General features: G+C 44.8%; 1 non-coding gene across 1 annotated transcript; it reads left to right on the forward strand.

Annotated features, from left to right (window-relative positions):
- Window positions 1–280: 280 nt before the first annotated feature.
- Window positions 281–352, forward strand: trnag-ucc (transfer RNA glycine (anticodon UCC)). Its single transcript has one exon. It is a non-coding gene; the product is annotated as a tRNA-Gly (tRNA).
- Window positions 353–9318: the final 8966 nt, after the last annotated feature.

Raw genomic sequence — 9318 nt, forward strand, 5'->3', positions numbered from 1 at the left:
TACAAATATTCTTTCACTTGGTACACATTTACTCCTCCGAAGTGGCAATGATTATTCAGCCAAACAGTGCCAAAAGTACTGTGTACAAAGGCCTGGATATTCCATTCCTGGGATCCATCACACTCCAGAGACGCGACAAATGGTTCACCACTTCAGAACTTTTATATTGTGGATAGGCCAGGTTCAGTGATTGTAAGCCTACTTGTGTTTAAGGACTGGTCCTTGGTCCTCATTCATGGTATTGTGACGACAACACTGAAGACAACACCGTTGTCAGTGAGCGATGGTGGTATAGTGGTGAGCATAGCTGCCTTCCAAGCACTTGACCCGGGTTCGATTCCCGGCCATCGCAATAAAAAGTAAATTGGGACGCTTCCCTTTCCAGGAGCCGGTGCAGACTCGATGGGCCGAATGGCCTCCTTCTGCACTGTGAATTCTATGAACAGGCCACAAGTAGCACCATCGGAACACTACTTACACTGGGAGAAGATCACCTAACCCTGCAAAGCATATCATCAGCCATCAGGCTACACCCCACTGTGTAACACAAATATGTATACCCATTCTGAATGTACAAACTTCATACTGTGGAACCAATGTGGCACTGCTATTTAGCCCACAAGTGTGGTCAACACTCCCCAGTTATCACACATCGATGCTCCCAGGAATACTGCTGCATTACTAAATGCCCATGATGCGGGTGAAAAATGATGTAATCTGAACATAGGACAGAAGGATTTAGCACAGCACCCAACTGTTGGCATCTGGAATCCAGCAGAAATGGTCAGCATATGGCTTGGCAATGCAACAAAACACATGCCAAATCAGAACATTTCCACAACCAGAAACACCAAGCAGTCCTATTGTGACTAGAACAAGGCTGACAATGCAACACAAATGGCACCCCAATCCAGCATTCTGAAAATGTATAGCAGTGTCCAGCAAGAATCTCTAACTAAAGCTAGACGGATAAACAAGTTGTCAGACAGAAACTTGTAAATTGTATTGCTTTGTGTTAAAGTACATTCACACACAATGTTATTTTGTTTTGCTTTCAAGTAAATCGTTTAATTGTCTTAAAGATAAACCTTTTAGTAAAACGGGATTTTGTGACATGGTGCACATATATCTATCCTTCACCAATTCTTGTGTATGATTGGCACATTTACATCAAATAGAAGTAGCAGCCACATCTAATCTGAAGGTCAGGAATCCAATAATTCTGGCAAATCTCAAACTAAATTTTAGAACGTCAAAACATAATGGATTAATTGAAAAGCTATTTCTTTATGGGATGTTCAGTGGACTGAATTGGTTCATTATTGCCACTTATAGTGATGCCTGTTCTTGAGAGGAGGATGAGTTGGATCTTCCACTTGTCACTTATAGCTGAAGAGACTTATAAATACTGCTACCATGTAGTTTATTGTGTTGGCTACATAGATCAAATGCGTTGAGGAAGTCCAAGTGCACAACACGTTTAGCCCACCATCTACTGTGTTGCACCCTCATATCAAAGAGGTTAGTCAGGATAAATTTCTCCCAATCAATTCTTCCTCCCTACCTGTGAAGAAGCAAACTCCAAATTTAATCTTCCTCAGCTCCCACTGTATTCTAATCAGTGTCTACTGATCTGTGCTATCGGATGAAATCCATGTACTTGCTGAGTGCATAACAACACATGGGCTTCCATTTAACACTCAATTGATGGCTTCCAAGAAATCAACCTGTCTTGGAAAACTAAAGCAGGTCTGCCTTGATGCTGATGAGACTGTTCACTCTTGTAGGATTCACTTCAAAGTAAAATTAATTGATAAAAGATCAATTTGCATCTTGAGTTAGTAAGATTACAGTTCTATTAATTAGACGCCTCAGGCAGTTTGTGCCAACAAATATCAAAAGCAACTATGCACATGAACAATCATCTAAACTCCTTGATGCTAGACGAGTTGAAGAAAATTTCAACTCGTGTCTTCAAAATGTGACTAACGTTACACTCATCAAGTGTCTATTTAAAAAATGGTCCAAAATGGGTCAGATTAGGATCAAACTCAAATGCCATAAGAACTGCTCCTTAAATACAACCAGGTGTCTCAATGCTTTAAATAAAGGAGGAAAACTGATACAGTTAACGCTGAACATGGGCCGACAGGAGGGCAATGATTAAGATAAAATTAGGAGTTGGAACTGAAAGTACAGCCTAGGAAGAGTGTTTTGATAAGATTTTATGAAACATGAGGGGAAATGCTATATAGAGGGAAATGGATCGATAATTGCAGAGAAAGGAGCATGGTGCCTAAACAATCGGCCATTCGCTGTAGAGGGATGCAAAGCAGGAAATCATTACTAAAGCTAGGAAGATGAAGTCGAGGACAATAATTTTGAACTTGATGTGTGGGGACATAAAAGGGCTAGAATTTGGTTTGCCCTGTCTTTGGGCTGGGTTTTCCAATTTGCAATCTTTCCACAGTGGTTTCTTTTGCACAGCGCAGCAGGTGCATTTTATACTCGCACTTCATCACCAAGATTGTAGTGTGGGGCTGAGTTTCTATCTCGCTTCTTGTTGCCTCTTCATACAGCTGGCTGCCTTTGTGTTTATCAGTGGGCTGGTCAGCATTGTGCTAATAGTAAGTGATGCAACCTGCCTGCTCTGAAATGCAGTCTGTCCCTCTTAAATGAAAACTGCATTGAAGAGGGAACTTGGGTGATGGATGTAATGCTGGCAGATGTGGATTTACCTTCATTTCTGGGTCCCCACCCCCAACCTCACATCCCTTGCAAACTCTGCCTCACAGTGGACCTTCAGCCCCATCATAAATTCTCCCTGACTCGAGTCGCAAACCTGCTCACCTTTCGCAAAAATGTAAAACCTCAGCAGCTCCTGCCTCTCCTTCCTAGTTGCCTCTCTCCATTCCTCGCGCGCCTCAAGTTAACCATTGATACGGTTTGGACCCTAATCAGAATCTGATTTTGCTCCACATTGCCAGCTGCTAGGCTCATTTGCATTTGTTGAGCCTATGAGCAAATGCAGAGTAATCAGCCACTGATTGGATGCCCGCCCCCCACCCACCCCCATTGGCCGGGGCGTAGTGTGGTTCATTGTAAATCCATCTCTGAGCACTGGAGAAATTAGTGTTTGAGGTGTGCAGGAGGAACAATGCCACGGTTTCCTGGAAGACCAGGGCACCCTTTTCAGGAGGGAATAGGAGTAGATCGACCAAGTGGGCAATTCCTTTCAGACACCCAAGAACAATCAACAACATGGCCACAGTGGTCCATAGATAAAGATGGTGTTACTAATTTTGGCTGGGCATATTCCAGTTGTTGGCGGAAATTACTGACATAATCGCGGTGGTATGGCATGAGCGGTTGGCAGGGGGGGGGAAGGGTGAGAGGAGGAGGTGAGTTTCTTTCACACATAAATAAAAGTACTTTGTATCGGACATCCGGGGGTGGCCATGGTGTGAGGCGGTTTTGGTGGTCCTTTTTCCCGCTTAACGGGTGGAAGTTTCAAAGGAAAAAGGTGCAGGAGTGGTGGAGAAAGACTATACTCCACCGGTGAATGGATTTGTGGACCAGAAGTGATTTTAGAAAGGAGCTGCTCGAGCAAGAAACTCTTCCTGCGACACAGGGAAAGATGGCGGAGAGCAAGGGGTCGGCCCTACCAGCTCAATGGTCAATGGAGCAGCTGGCGGACTTTTTGAATGAAAAATAGAAGACGTTCTAAAATGTCCTGACTTTCATGGTTGGTGCCTGGCCCTTTAAATAATTTTGGCTCGGGGTTCAACATGCAATTCAGTGCTTGGTCTTTGGAAAGTGCTGTACCAGTTTGTTGTTTGGACCTCTGTGATCTGAATTAGACATTGTGCTGTGACATCAGCTCACAGGGCTCCATCTGAGACATCCAGCCTGCACAGGTGTTCTTTACAAGTAAATGGGTTGTGTCAGAAGTGACTGGTGGTTCAGTGTGCCACAGCAAACGGACACCAGGGCAGCACATATGTAGTTCACATTCTTCATTCTCCATAAGATACTTTTGCATAAAGAATCAAGGATGTAGGGCTATTTGGGGAATGTTGTGTTTTGAATATATTGAACTGGGAAGGCTAGATAGCAAAGCACTGAAGTCAAGCCATGAGATAAGTAAGACATAATCCTAGGCTTTAGCAGTAAGAGAAATGGACATTATGAAGAGACGGAAGGCGATTGTTTTGATAAAGGCACAAATGTTGGCAGGAAATTTAGCTCTGGGTCAGACAGGATGCCAAGACTATACACTGATTGAAAGATTAATGGAATTGAGGCCAAAGCTTCACGGGAACAGGGTCGACCAGTGACCCGGGACAAAATAAGAGTCGGTCAAACAGCTGAAAGAAGGCTACGAGGGGACAAAAGACCCATGAGGCTTGCCAAGACATCATTGAAGAGTGAGCCTTATGATGGCCTCTGCACCAGGTGGGCACAGCAGGTGGGCTGCCAATGTTGGTGGGCACTCAGCCCCATACTTCACGAATGATAGCCAGCAGGTTCTGGTACAGGCATTGAGTGGCCCAGCGTGATGTCCTAATGCTGTGGGACAAAAGGAGGAGGGCACCCCAGCAGACCAGGAGGGCATGGGCAGAGGTGGCTGCGCTGGTGAGCGGGCACGATGTGCTGCACCGTACCTAGATATGGTGCCAGAAATGGTTCAGTGATCTTCTGTGCTCTGCAAGGGCGAGTACCAACATAACATGGCAATTTGTTTGGAAGGGTGAGGAGCCCCAGTCTGCCGGGCACTTAAGGCTGGACATTCAGGAGGGTGCCCATTCAACTATGTGGCATAAGGAAATTACAGTTTCTCTGGTGAGGCGGAGATTCCTGCGACACTGGACGTCTGTCATGTTGAGGTAGCTGGATCGCTACTGGTACACCCTGGAATCTTGATAGTGGCATCTTCTGCGCGCCTGTTATAAGACCATAAGACATAGGAGCAAAATTAGGCCACTCTGCCCATCGAGTCTGCTCTGCCATTCAATCATGGCTGATATTTTCTCATCCCCATTCTCCTGCATTCTCCCCATAACCCCTGATCCCCTTATTAATCATGAACCTATCTATCTCTGTCTTAAAGACACTCAGTGAATTGGCCTCCACAGCCTTCTGCGGCAAAGAGTTCCACAGATTCACCACCCTCTGGCTGAAGAAATTCCTCCTCATCACTGTTTTAAAGGATCGTCCCTTTAGTCTGAGATGGTGTCCTCTGGTTCTGGTCCTCTGTTCTCCTTGTTCTCCCTGCTGGTCCTGCACACTCTGTGATTGCACCTGATTCCCGTGAACGCCTAGCCTCCTCTCCCTTCAGCCCCTCTCTTCCTCATCCACAGAGGAGGTGGCCCCGCCGAGTAAACAATATCCATCTTCAGAATTGCAGATGGGGCTGACCCATGCAGAGGAGACACCAATGGGTTAAAATGCTCAGAAAAACCTTACAAAACTGAAGAGTCCTGCAAACAGCTCCCTAGATAGCACATAAAACTGCCAGAAATATGTAAAATTACTCTAAATCAAACCGTCACTAACTTCTACCTACTCACCCTGCCTGTGCTCCTACCTCCTTTTATTACACCCTTAGATGACAATTTGGCAAAAACGGTTTGGGTGCCTGTCCATGTTGCCCTGTGCCGACCTACAAATTGCATGGGCAACGTAAAATTCCATTGCCCCTTTAATGGGCTTAATTGGACTTCTAATTGCCCATGAGCATTCCCATCAACCAAAATATCTCACAACTGTGTGATGCCTGATGCCTTCTTGCACGATATTGTACCCTTCAGGGTCACATGCGACGCATTAAAGCCTGGCCTTAGATTTGAAAACTGTAATACCACCTTTTCACCAATACTAAGTTCAATTTAAAGATTATAAAACTGATTACAGATGTATTGGCAGGGTCAGGGAGAAAAATCATGGGTCCCTGTACTTCTCCTATTTCTGGGTCCTTTATTCCTCGACTCATCCCCACCATTTAAACTCTCCAATCACAGAATCACCGAATTGTTACAGTGCAGGAGGAGGCCATTTGTCCCACCATGTCTGCACAGGCTCTCTAAATGAGCATTATGGCTTTGTGCCATTCCCCAGCATTTCACCGCCAATTACAGAGTCCCATGTCAAACGCATTTAAACCAGGTGTTTCCTGGCGCTGGCAGCACTGAGAATGACCCTGCTATCAAACGGGACTCTGCTTCATTCTGGGGCCTTGGCAAGGAACGCTCCACTGAAGCCACGCTCACCCCGATCTCCAGACCCCCCTCCCCTCACCCCACGGTGGCCAGACTGCTTCAACTCAACTGTAAAAAAGTCATTGGGCCCCTAGCACCCCACTTCTTAAGGACAGGGCACCCCTAGGCTGATCCCTAGCAGGGGAAAAATGCCACCCAGGAACCACCAGACTGGCGGTGGCCCGCCTAGCACCCAGGTGGCACTGCCAGGGTGCCAAGGTGACATCGGTTGCCAGGGTACCACCCTACCGAGTGCCTGACTGCTCAAGAACCCCAGATCGCTTGGGAGCACCCCCCACTCCCCCCAAGTACCGATACACCAGACCCACGTTTGTGGAGACCAATGCAAACCGGTGCTCGCTCGGGGATCTCCGAGGCCCCATTGGTGATTTATAACCGTGTTCAGATGACAAAGCTGGTACAAGCCTCAGCCCTCATTGACATGTTCTGCACATTACTGGATATGGATATGGTGACAGTAAATTCATATTTGGAGGAAAGATTCGATGATTGCAACCAGTTAAACTGCACAAGATCTTTTCCATTCTGTAGAAGTAGAAGAAGACTTTCTTCTCCTGGGTTCATGACACTATTTAAATAATTATTCAAACGCATAATGTAATTGGATTTAATTTTATCAGTAATCCTGTGGGGGGGGTGGGTGGGGGGGGGGGGGGGGGGGGGACATCAAATTACTCCTGAGTATCAAAGTGTGATGCTTGAACAACTTAGGTCTTAGCTGCCAGTGATTGTTGGAGTCCTCCGGTGTTTTTTTTCACAGGATGTGGACGTCATTGGTTGGCCAGCATTTATTGCCCATCCCTGAGTCAACCAAACTGCTGTGGATCTAGACTCACATATAGGCCAGACCAGGTACGGATGACAGATTTGCTTCTCTAAAGGATTTTAGTGAACCAAATTGGTTTTTATAGTTTCATGGTCATCATTAGAATTTTAATTCCAGATTTTAATTGCATTCAAATTTCACTGATGTGGTGGGATTTGAACCTAGGCTCCCAGAGCATTACCCAATACCCCTAGATTATTCATTCAGCAAAATTACCACTATGCTCCTGCCTTCCCAAATGTTGAATAACACAACATTTAAGATCCCCCAAGCCTAATGGCCTACATCCTTGGATGTTAAAGGAAGTGGCAGCTGAGATTGTGGATCTATTGGATATAATATTCCAAATTTCCCTGGACATGGGAAAGGTTCCAGTGGATTGGAAAAATGTCCTATTCAAAAAGGGAGGGAGGCAGAAATAGGGAACTTACAGACCAGTTAGTTTAACATCCGTGTTGGGAAATTGTTAGAATCAATTATTAAGGAAGTAATATCAGGACATTTGGAAAGCCAAAATGCAATCCATCAGAGTCAGCATGGTTTTATGAAGAGCAAATGATGTTTGACTAATTTGTGAGACTTGTTCGAAGATATGACAAGATAATTGGATAATGGGGATCCTGTAGATGTAGTATATCTGGACTTCTGGAAGACGTTTGATAAGGTACCACACAGAAGGTTAATTCACAACGTGAGATCACATGGGATTAGGGGTAATTAATTAGCTTGGATAGAAGACTGGCTGATGGACAGAAGACAGAGTTGGGATAAATGGGTCTTTTTCTGGATGGCAAGATGTAACTAGTGGGGTGCCACAGGATTCGGTCCTGGGCCCCAGCTATTTACAATCTATATTCATGACTTGGATACAGGGATAGAAGGTTCTATAACCAAATTTGCAAACAACACAAAAATAGGTGGGACAGTAAGTTGCAATGAGGAAATAAGAACCTTGTAAATGGATAGAGATAGGTTAGATGAGAGGGCCAAAATGTGACAGATGGAGTTTAACATGGATCAGTGTGACGTCATGCATTTTGGTTGGAAAAATGGGAAGGCAACCTATCTAAATGGGGAGAGACTTTGGGGTGCTCCGGTGCAGAGTGCATAACTCACAACAAATTGGCATGTAGGTACAGCAGCTAATAAAAAAAGCAAATGAAATGTTGGCATTTATAGCTAAAGGAATAGAGTATAAAGATAAGGCAGTGTTGTTGCAACTATACAAGGAATTGAGACCGTGCCTGGTGTGCTTTGCACAGTTTTGGTCCCCTTATTTGAGGAAAGATGTAGTGGCATTGGAGGCAGTTCAGAGGAGGTTCACTAGATTGATTCCAGAGATGAGCGGTTTGTCATATGAAGGGAAATTGAGCAGTTTAGGCCTGTACTCTCCAGAGTTTAGAAGAATGAGGGGAGATCTAATTTAGGTATATAAGATGGATAAAGTAGATGTGGAGCGGATGCTTCCTCCTGTGGAGCATTCTAGAATGCAACGTTATCACTGTCTTGTTATGCTCTAGGCGTAGCATAAGCGGCTTCCTTGTGGTGCACTTGACAAAGGAAGGTTCAGACTGGTGATAACTTCAACACGTTTATTAAACTATTTACACTTCTACTCGGGTTCGCCACTACTGTTAATCCTTATATAGCTACTCAGACTGACTAACCAGCCTGCTACAATCCACGTGATGTGTGTAATATTGAATCAACCCTGTGTCTCTACTCACTGACTGTCTCCATTGGAAATAGGAAGATCATGTGTGTTGTGTCCTTTATATATGGGTTGGTGTAATGCCCTCCTGTGGTTGTGTCACCTCTGTGTGTATCGTGAATGCCCATTGGTCGTGTCCTATCTAACTGTTCTATTGGTTGAGTGTCTGTGTGTCATGTATCTGGTGCTCCCTCTCGTGTCTAGCTAGTCTACATGTATTTATATTAACCCCTTGTGTCTTTACAGTGATGCATATCACCACAGCCCCTCTTTTTTACATGTTACATATTTTCTGCACACTTAAAGAAAATTGAACAAAAAACAGGTAGATAAGTTATGGTATGTACAAGTCATGAGAACAGTGATTAAACAACAAGTCCAAATCAAATGTGCGAGTCCAAAACCCTTCAATCATCATGGTCAAATGTCTCTCTTGGTAGGGTGGTGAGTTTGATGGTGGCATGTCCTTGTGAGCGCCATCAGTGTCCCTGTGTATCAGGAAC

Source organism: Scyliorhinus torazame, chromosome 6, assembly GCF_047496885.1.
Source record: "Scyliorhinus torazame isolate Kashiwa2021f chromosome 6, sScyTor2.1, whole genome shotgun sequence".
Classification (NCBI taxonomy): Eukaryota; Metazoa; Chordata; class Chondrichthyes; order Carcharhiniformes; family Scyliorhinidae; genus Scyliorhinus; species Scyliorhinus torazame.